Here is an 11080-nt window from a genome sequence, read left to right on the forward strand (position 1 = left end):
CTCTACTCTGCATTGTTAATCAACCCATATCCTAGACAAGTTCAACTGAACAAATCAATAGAGACAAACCACTGGCAACAGCATCTAAAGACATCTCAAGTGATTGATTTCACAAGATACAATCAGAGATCTATATGGCAAATTTCCAACCCCCTTGACAATATGAATAGTATAAAAGGTGGGTTTGGTGAGTACATCTAAGCAACATTATCACCTTGAATTAAATTTCTGTCTTTTAGCCTTGATTTAGCCTAACTGGTGCAAGGGAGCCAGCCCAGCGCCAGTCCTACACAGCACATCACTAACCTTTTTAACCTGCACTAAACTTCTTAACACATATTTTATGCAAACACAAAATTACTATGATTCAGTTAGTTTTTCAAAACATTCAAAAAGAAACTTGATTCAGCAACAGAACATGCATAGATCTAAAATCTGGTTTAAAAACTCCAAAATGAATTAGCACATGACATAAGATTTTAAAATCTAGTTTATAAAATTGCAGTCCTTTCCTTTGAAAATAGTTTCATCTCCCTCCCCTGTCCTCTCTTTCTTACAATTTTCTGTATCACTCAGGGTTTCACAATAACATGTTTTTCCCACTCAGAATGTGCCTGCCACTTTAAAAAGGCACCTCTTCTGCCTATATACTGAAGTACCACAACCACAAGTTTATATCTGCATGATGTGCTCTAGGTGTAAGCAGGCCATGGGATGTCATTATTTTCTTATTACTGAGTAACTATCTCCATGCAGTCACTGGAAGCACATGAAAAATTCATTCATTCGACAGTATCAGCCTGCCTATCAGATTTTATTGCTCATTAACTGAAATTGTCGGATTGCTGTTCTGGATTGATCTGACCCACTGTAACCTCTGTATTTGTGTGTGTGTGTGTGTGTGTGTGTGTGTGTGTGTGTGTGTGTGTGTGTGTGTGTGTGTGTGTGTGTGTGTGTGTGTAGTAAATGCTGTAAAATATGCAGGAAAAACAATGTTTTTTTTCATTCAAGACAATTTGTAGAATCAGCTGCAACATAAATTGCAATAAGATGATTGACAGATCATGGAAAAACTCTTTAGTTGCTATCTTCACTTGCTCACTAGAGAATCACCTGTTTGCAGTACAGATTCTCAGCCAATTTCCTTGACATCTTTACCTGTTTTTGAGCTCACTCTCTCAACACCAAACACTTAAAGCAAGAATATTTAATTAAAACATTTGTTCTTCAAAATAAACAACTTTCCTGCAGTCATATTTGAGCAACTGTAAACCGAGCTCATCTTACCTCAGTCTTTCACAAATTAGTTTAAAAACATCAAAGAGCAAGATGCCCCAAGACAGAGTGCAAAACTAGGAAAAAAGCTATTTGCCAGTGACAGACTGCAGAGCTTCTGTAAAGCTGCTGAAGCACTGCAATAATAAGAATGAGAAGATGAAGTCTTCAAACAATGCTGGGGCATATTTTGTCCCAAGCAACTGATTGTTTATTTTATTTTTTTCTTGAACTGAACTACAAACGTTACATTGAACCTCGAATACTTTTAACACAAATTATCAAGAAAAAGATTTAACTTGCGAGGAATATTTCATGACTAATAATCTGATCACAACAAACATTTCCCAGAAGCTTTAGTCACAGAATTATCTCCTGTTTTTAAGCAAAGTAATTCTTGTCTTGCAATCCAAACAAAGTGAGACCTTGGGCTAAAGATGCATCATAGTGTAAAGAATCAGCTATGTTCAGCTATGTCGTTTTAAGAGAGGGAGCACATCACATTGATAGCTGGGATAAATAAAATGACATCTGAGATCTCAAAACATAGCCACGACTCATGAAACAGCAGGCTATTAGACACAGCAAATGAGTAAATGAATTTTAAACCTATTTGAAACAGAAAGAGAACTTTTTCTGTTGTTTTTGTTGCAGTTTTTTGCAGAAAAAAAATCTTAAAACCAATTCCAGAGGGAGTCTGTCGCAGAGAACAACCTTAGCTTTGTCGTTTACTAAAACAGACAAATATTTAGCTTTAGACAAAAGAAGGAACGCAATACGCTTAATTAATGAAAACATTAGTAACAACACATCTCATCTAAACTAGCCTTTTCTTTGAAACATGCGATTAGTAGCCTGACACTGATGTCTTTTTGCAGAGAGGAGACATGATATAGATATATAAGAACTTCTCTTCCCCTCGTTTACAAGTCTTTGGCTCTCTTCTGTTACACTCAAACACAGAGGCTGTACGACAGCATGCAAAAAGCTGCATGAAATATTTATCGGCAACAGGAAGTTGAAACGGACTACTGACTGGCAGCATCACAGTTTGAATTTTCTTGTTAGTCCATGAATGAATTAAGTGAGACTTTTACCACCTTAGCACCACCCGCTCCGTCATGAGCATCACATTACAATTACTGACTGACTCTGACCTCTACTCTGCATTGTTAATCAACCCATATCCTAGACAAGTTCAACTGAACAAATCAATAGAGACAAACCACTGGCAACAGCATCTAAAGACATCTCAAGTGATTGATTTCACAAGATACAATCAGAGATCTATATGGCAAATTTCCAACCCCCTTGACAATATGAATAGTATAAAAGGTGGGTTTGGTGAGTACATCTAAGCAACATTATCACCTTGAATTAAATTTCTGTCTTTTAGCCTTGATTTAGCCTAACTGGTGCAAGGGAGCCAGCCCAGCGCCAGTCCTACACAGCACATCACTAACCTTTTTAACCTGCACTAAACTTCTTAACACATATTTTATGCAAACACAAAATTACTATGATTCAGTTAGTTTTTCAAAACATTCAAAAAGAAACTTGATTCAGCAACAGAACATGCATAGATCTAAAATCTGGTTTAAAAACTCCAAAATGAATTAGCACATGACATAAGATTTTAAAATCTAGTTTATAAAATTGCAGTCCTTTCCTTTGAAAATAGTTTCATCTCCCTCCCCTGTCCTCTCTTTCTTACAATTTTCTGTATCACTCAGGGTTTCACAATAACATGTTTTTCCCACTCAGAATGTGCCTGCCACTTTAAAAAGGCACCTCTTCTGCCTATATACTGAAGTACCACAACCACAAGTTTATATCTGCATGATGTGCTCTAGGTGTAAGCAGGCCATGGGATGTCATTATTTTCTTATTACTGAGTAACTATCTCCATGCAGTCACTGGAAGCACATGAAAAATTCATTCATTCGACAGTATCAGCCTGCCTATCAGATTTTATTGCTCATTAACTGAAATTGTCGGATTGCTGTTCTGGATTGATCTGACCCACTGTAACCTCTGTATTTGTGTGTGTGTGTGTGTGTGTGTGTGTGTGTGTGTGTGTGTGTGTGTGTGTGTGTGTGTGTGTGTGTAGTAAATGCTGTAAAATATGCAGGAAAAACAATGTTTTTTTTCATTCAAGACAATTTGTAGAATCAGCTGCAACATAAATTGCAATAAGATGATTGACAGATCATGGAAAAACTCTTTAGTTGCTATCTTCACTTGCTCACTAGAGAATCACCTGTTTGCAGTACAGATTCTCAGCCAATTTCCTTGACATCTTTACCTGTTTTTGAGCTCACTCTCTCAACACCAAACACTTAAAGCAAGAATATTTAATTAAAACATTTGTTCTTCAAAATAAACAACTTTCCTGCAGTCATATTTGAGCAACTGTAAACCGAGCTCATCTTACCTCAGTCTTTCACAAATTAGTTTAAAAACATCAAAGAGCAAGATGCCCCAAGACAGAGTGCAAAACTAGGAAAAAAGCTATTTGCCAGTGACAGACTGCAGAGCTTCTGTAAAGCTGCTGAAGCACTGCAATAATAAGAATGAGAAGATGAAGTCTTCAAACAATGCTGGGGCATATTTTGTCCCAAGCAACTGATTGTTTATTTTATTAAATTTTTTTCTTGAACTGAACTACAAAAGTTACATTGAACCTCGAATACTTTTAACACAAATTACTAAGAAAAAGATTTAACTTGCGAGGAATATTTCATGACTAACAATCTAATCACAACATAAACATTTCCCAGAAGCTTTAGTCACAGAATTATCTCCTGTTTTTAAGCAAAGTAATTCTTGTTTTGCAATCCAAACACAAAGTGAGACTTTGGGCTAAAGATGCATCATAGTGTAAAGAATCAGCTATGTTCAGCTATGTCGTTTTAAGAGAGGGAGCACATCACATTGATAGCTGGGAAAAATAATACCAAAATTTAAAATGTTGCACCTACTGCAACAGGGTGGTGAAAAAAATGTGCCTCAAAGCCTAAAATCATAATTAATGTGTGATTGATAAAAACATTGATGAAAACATGAAAACTCCATGTGACCATGACAGATTCTTCTATAAACCCAGATAATGGCCTTTCATTAACTCTAACATGCCTATTCACTCAAAAATGTGTTTTCATGAAGATCTCTGGGCAAGACATACATATGTATTCATTCCGTATTTTTCAATTTGTGATGATAAGAAGATGTAATTATAAGAACTGTTTATTTTTAATGAATATCTTTGTGGAAAAATCCCTATGAAGAACATTTATGTCTAAAAACACGCCTATCTAAGAAAAGCAACATAAAATTAACATTCAATAAAAGATTTATTTGCAATTAAACGTTTTTATAAACTTCTGAAAAGATTATTTTTATTCATTATTTTATATTATTTATTTCAGTGTTTGTGAATACCACTGATGTCTCAACCATTTTCTCATAAAACAGTCAACTTCTGCAATGTGAAACATAACAAGATATTAATTAAAATGTAAAAAATACAAGCAGGATACAAAAGGAGAGCCTCAGTGGTTAAAATTATGAATAAGTACACCTATTTGGCTCTGTCTAGTACATGTTGTTAGACCTACTGCCAAACTAAAGTGATAAATTGGGCAGATTTCAGTGATTGGAATTAAAAGGCCGCCATTAATCAGTGCATTGGTTTTACTTCACATTACCGTGCAATCATGTCTGCTAGCATAAACTCTTTTTCACAGAGAAAAGCAAACCATGCATATATAAATACAGCAGCCTGGTTCCCTAAGGTTCCCACTTAGTACAAGCTCGACAACTTCTGGAAATGGATGTTTGTATAACTTGCATATTTGTCATCTTGAATTGAAATGATAAAGTAACTTCTAAGCTTATCACTTTGTCCCAGTGGTGTATATTTTCTCTGATTCATTTTTATTTACGCTCACTGGCCACCTTATTTGTGTAGCAATTCAAGTCCTCGTCAACACAGCTATGTAATCAGCCAATCACATGGCAGCAACTCGATGCATTTAGATATAGAAGCAAAGTTAATACAACCGGCTGAAGTTCAAACTGAGCACCCGAATGAGGAAGAAAGATGACTTTGAATGTACACTCAACAAAAATATAAACGCAACACCTTTGTTACTGCTCCCATTCCCCATGGGATGGACGTAGAGACCTAAAATTCATTCCAGATACACAATACGGCGACGAGCTGGAGTCAGGTCAAGACCCCGATGAGGACGACGGGCATGCAGTTGAGCGTCCCTGAGACGGTTTCTGACAGTTTGTGCAGAAATTGTTTGGTTGTGCAAACCAATTGTTCCAGCAGCTGTCTGGGTGGCTGGTCTCAGACGATCTTGGAGGTGAACCTGCTGGATGTGGAGGTCCTGGGCTGGTGTGGTTACACGAGGTCTGCGGTTGTGAGGCCGGTTGGATGTGCTGCCATATTCTCTGAAACGCCTGTGGAGACGGCTTATGGTTGAGAAGTGAACATTCAATGCACGGGCGACAGATCTGGTTGACATTCCTGCTGTCAGCATGCCAGTTGCACGCTCCCTCATTGCTTGTGGCATCTGTGGCATTTTGCTGTGAGACAAAACTGCACATTCCAGGGTGGCCTTTTGTTGTGGGCAGTCTGAGGTACACCTGTGCACTACTCATGATGTCAGATCAGCATCCTGATGTGGCACACCTGTGAGGTGGGATGGATTATCTCAATATAGCAGATGTGCCCACTACCACACATTTGGACTGATTTGTGACCACTGTTTGGGAGGGATGGTTATATTGTGTATCTGGAATGAATTTTAGGTCTCTACGTCCATCCCATGGGGAATGGGAGCAGTAACAAAGGTGTTGCGTTTATATTTTTGTTGAGTGTAGAATGGGTTTTGGTCCCAGACTTTCTAGAGAACAATCTGAGAAGAGAAAATATACAATAAGAACAGCTCTCTGGGCAAAAAAATCCTTGTTGATAACAGAGGTGAGATGAGAATAGATTGCTTTGAGCTGAGAGGAAGATAACAGTAACTCAAATAACCAGTTGTTACAACCAAGGCAGCAGAAGAGCATTTAATCTTGAAGCCCCAGCATACTAAGTATTGTTTTTAGCCAGATCCATCTTCTGTTTCAAATAGGACAACATGCCTTGTCACAATGCTCAAATCATCTCAAACTGGTTTCTTGAACGTTACAATGAGTTCACTGTACTCAGATGGAAGATTCACATTATCGACGTGAAGCTGACAAATCTGCAGCAACTGTCTGATGCCATCATCTCAATATGGACCAAAATCTCTGAGGAATGTTTTAAACACCTTTTTGAATCCCTACCACAAAGGATTAAGGCCATTACTAGTTATGTGTGCGTCATAAAGTGTCCTGTGAGTGTATTTACTCACTATAAATGACAATTACAGCCAGAAAAGCATCCATCCTCTTCTCCTAATCAAATTCAGGGTTGCAAGTGGGCTAGAGCATATCCCAGGGTGAGAGGAGCCATACACTGTACATATTACCAGTCTAACACAGAGAGACAGAGAGCCATTCACACCTACGGCCACTTTAGAATCAACAGTTAACCTTATGTGCACATCTTTGGACTGCTGGAGGAAACAAGAGTACCTGAAGAAACTCACACAGACACAGGGAGAACATCCAAACTCAACACAGCCACGAATCCTGGAATCAATCCCAGGATCATCTTGCTGTGAGGCAACAGTGCTAACCATTGCACCACCATGCACCCTATTTTTGACAAACACAGATGAGCAATGCCACAAAGCACTGAAAATGGAAATATAAAACAAGTGAAAAAGTGTAGAAAAAGTGGAAGTTGGTTTGAAATCCTTTCCAGTTAATATTATTGTAGTGAAAGACGTCTTATTTGACTTACCTTAATACAATTAAGAGTATCACAACAAAAATTAAAGTTGTTTCCAGATAAAAAGTTAACAATGTGGTGGTTTTCAGATTTGTACCGCAGAAGTATCTAATCCTGATTTAAGAATTTGAGCGCATTTGTCAAACTGTAATGAGACAGTTATGTTCGTGCAAGAAGCAACAAAGTGAGACACCCCAGATGTTTCTTGCTAAAAACACAGAAGCCAAAAAACACTCAGCTGTGATTCAAGCAGCTGTTATGATGCAGCACCTTTGACAGTGTTGCTCATTAAAACCTTGATTTACTTTGTGCAGATTCACATCCATGATGTGTAAACTGAGTCTGAGCAACATGAAACCTCGCTCTCTCACATTCATAGAAAATTTTGTGAGAAAACATGGTTGCACTAAAAAGCAGAGTTATACATTTCAAATTCAGAAAGAAGCATCAAACAGACACAATGCGCTTGAAGATAAAAACGTGTGAGGCCACTACATGTAACATAAAGCAAGAGCCAATTTAAAAAGGAAAATTAATTCAAAATCTGATTAATCTCTTTTTTATTAGTGAGCTTAATTTAGATTACTGTGGTGGTTTTTCAACTGTTTTATTATGAACTAAGACAAAGTAACCAGCTTCATCTCATCTGCCCCCAACCCAGCCTCAGGCTCCACATTTGGGCCATGAGTGCTTCGATGGACCACATGTTTAAACATTCATGAGTTAAAATGCATAATTAAACATGGATGGGAACCTGTTTTCCCATATGGTGCGCTACAGGATGTAATGAGACTGATGTGAAAAGACATCAGTAAATTGATCCTGCAGGTTACATTTAGTTTAGTTTGACTCTAATTAACAGGGAAAAGTAAGCACAGGTAACAGATGTTTTTTTTTTTTTTTTTTTAAATATTATGAACTAATGATACCCAATTGTTGCTGCAACAGTCAAGTTTGTTACTTTTTGTGGGCTATGTAATCAGATTCCAAGTAGCAGTTTTACTACATTATTTAATCAGCTCACTCTTTCAAAACCATGCTGAGTGATGCCCTTGTTGTCCCAACTCAGTAACATTCACAAGCCCTTTTCTCTCTTATCTCCCTCTCCTCCTGCCCAATCTCCTGTTTCTCTTCCTCTGCTGGTTGCTCCTCTCTGGAGATGCTTGACAGGTCTATTACATTCTTGGCCTTGCCTGCCCCCAATTCAACGGCAAAAAAATACGCATAGAAGAGAAAGAAAAAAAAATATGCGTTCAAATTTTCCCTCAGCTTTACTAAGGCTGTGAGTTGGCCTGCTATAAATCTTTTATTTCTTTCACTGAGAGGGAGGAACAAGTCCCAGCCACTGGGAATGGTACAGATGTTCAGCTGCAGTATAATCAGCTCTCTGCTGAGATGAGGCCAGTAAATATTCAGCGTCTTAACCCTACTTCAGCTCCCAATTACTCCCTGAACTCCCTTGCCTCCTTTTTTCATATGTTTTTAAGGAGCAGTTATTGACTTTTGGAAACAAATAAAATCACAGCATGGTTTATTTGTGTATTTTGTTACACAGTGGAGAAAAAAAAATCATTTTTAGTACTTAATTGAGCCACGAAAGAAAAAAAAATATAGATATAGATATAAGTCATTAGTATATTAGTGCTGCAATAGGGATTCACAGCCCCCTGTGGTAATATATGGTCAGTCAATAAGTAATAAGAATCTTGTGTGTGGTAGAAATACCAATAAATTGATTAGCAAGTGGGAGAAGGAATAATTTGCACCAATGTGGCACATGAGAGTGTTGCATGAGAAGATGTGATCCCCGGGTGACGCTCCACACCAAAAATAAACATCTTCTATTCAAGAAGCGATTTGACATCTTCTCCATCTTCTCCATCTTTTATTTAAAATGAGACACTGCAGCGTTTGGAAGCCACTTCTAAGAGACTGCTGAGGATAAACAGTTTCAGTGTGAACAGACTGATAACTGCATCCTCTCCATTTCATTAAGAGTCAAATTTGATTTGTCAAAGTGCCCATATGGCACAAACATTTAAAGTGTAGACATAACCAGGGTTTGCTCCTGTTTACACACTTAACCACCTGTCCCCTGCCAAATCTACAAATTTTCACCATTCTAAAATGCACATTTGAGGGAATACAGCATTACTGAAACACACCCTTCAGCTGTTGAGAGAACTCTAAACAAATCTAATGCCACTTTGCAACCACTAGAGGGTATCCCAAATGAGAACTTCAGATTTACAGTAAGATCTGTTTCTGCAATTCATTTGGAGGCAAGTTGATTTTATTTCTGCAACACCCGAAGACTGAGGTAAAAAAAAAAAAAAACCAAAAAAAAAAAAACCTATAATAAATGAAAATATGGTAAAGTTGACAATCATGCTCAGACTCTCCAATAACAAACTAAGGTGAGTAAATAAATTCACAATTTCAAGCAACCTAGAAGAATAGTTACAGGCTAAAATAACATTACAAACATCTTTTACCGAGATATCTGAAAATACATCGGCAGAAAAAAAAAAGAATGTAAACTATATAATACTGTGAATCATACAGCTACTGGAGTCTTTCTATAAGACTTTCTTTGACAGGACTATTATGGAACAGAGCGAATGAATATGTAGTTTTTGCAATCAGCATTATTATTATTATTATTTTAATAACGGAAACAGGAAAACTTCAGTGTATTTATGAAAAAAAAATGAAAGCATTAAATGAGCAATAATACGAGACATACCTTTTGAGGCATGCCTTGACTTTATTTTGAATTCCGGGTAATAAGCACTTATACACTCCAAACACGTATTAACCCAAAATCCAAGCCGTGATTTTATTTCAAAAATAAAATGTCACCATGCCCCTGCTGGCGTTCATCCGCAAAACGAACTTGTCAATCTTCTATATTGGAACCAAGAAAAATCATGAAAAATCACAGAAAAGCGTTGAAAGCATGGCAACAAGTTCCCCTTAAGACGCTGCCAGTCCTGTCTGAACTGACAAAGGTTTCTATATTTAAAAGATAAAATAAAAAAAAATAAAAAAGAAAGAATAAATCTGCTTTTCAATTTGGTTTAAAGCGGTTACTTACCCTATGGTGCTTCAGGTGCTCACATTTAGCTTCGCTCTCCTCTCAGGAACAGCACTGGCGAGAAATTGGCTGTCCGTCCGCGGCATCCAATCAACAATTTACGGCAGACCTTCCCCTAGATTGACCTCAGTCGGTGGGCGTAAACACCATCAGGGGTAAAGTCCCCCTCCTCTGTCGGGTCAGTGCTGCGGGGGTCTGACAGGAGATGGAGGACGATGGAAACAGTTTGAGGAGAGAAGAAGAAGACGAAGAGGAGAGGAGGGGTTCGTGTAGGTTTCACAGTTTCAGTTAAGAAATAAATCACAGAGCCAACTTGCGCTCACAGCAGACAGACTGTAATTCCATTGGTTCCGGTTGATATTAAGGGGCGGTGCAAAAACCAAATCGCGCCCAGTATTTATATTTCTGTTCTATCATTTTAACTGTGTGGTTTGCGCAATGTTGTTTTCTGCAATTGCTTATTTTAGTTTACAGCACAGGGTAATTTGATTAATAATGAATGCAGAGTAAGTTAAGTGCATAGTTTATTTATTTTTTAAATTTATTATTATTTTTTCCATTAATTCATATTCACCCAGCCCTAAGAAAGAAAATGGTGAACAGAAATCAGGGCTATAATATTACTATCCAGTGTTGGGTGGCATTACCAGTGTTGGTTACCAGTGTTGGGTGGTGTGTTGTTATATTCCAAGCTCCTATTAAAAAGTAATTAATTCTATTTCAATTTTATTTTATTTATAAAGCGTCAATTCACAATATTTGCCGCATGGTGTGTATTATAGATTATAGGTTAAAGACCCTAAGATATTAGAAAG

At 37.5% G+C, this 11080-nt stretch overlaps 1 protein-coding gene across 1 annotated transcript in view; it reads right to left on the reverse strand.

Moving 5' to 3' along the window:
- drd2l (dopamine receptor D2 like) overlaps positions 1-10625 on the reverse strand; it is a 28158-nt gene extending 17533 nt beyond the window's left edge. The window contains exon 1 of the mRNA XM_086311052.1: positions 10266-10625. The gene's annotated coding sequence lies outside the window, so the exon portion shown is untranslated. The remainder of the gene's footprint in view (positions 1-10265) is intronic.
- Positions 10626-11080: the final 455 nt, after the last annotated feature.

This window comes from Aulonocara sp. 'chitande type north' Nkhata Bay, linkage group LG11 (genome assembly GCF_057382095.1).
Source record: "Aulonocara sp. 'chitande type north' Nkhata Bay isolate Kocher_YH1m ecotype deep benthic linkage group LG11, A_spYH_male_GT1.1, whole genome shotgun sequence".
Classification (NCBI taxonomy): Eukaryota; Metazoa; Chordata; class Actinopteri; order Cichliformes; family Cichlidae; genus Aulonocara; species Aulonocara sp. 'chitande type north' Nkhata Bay.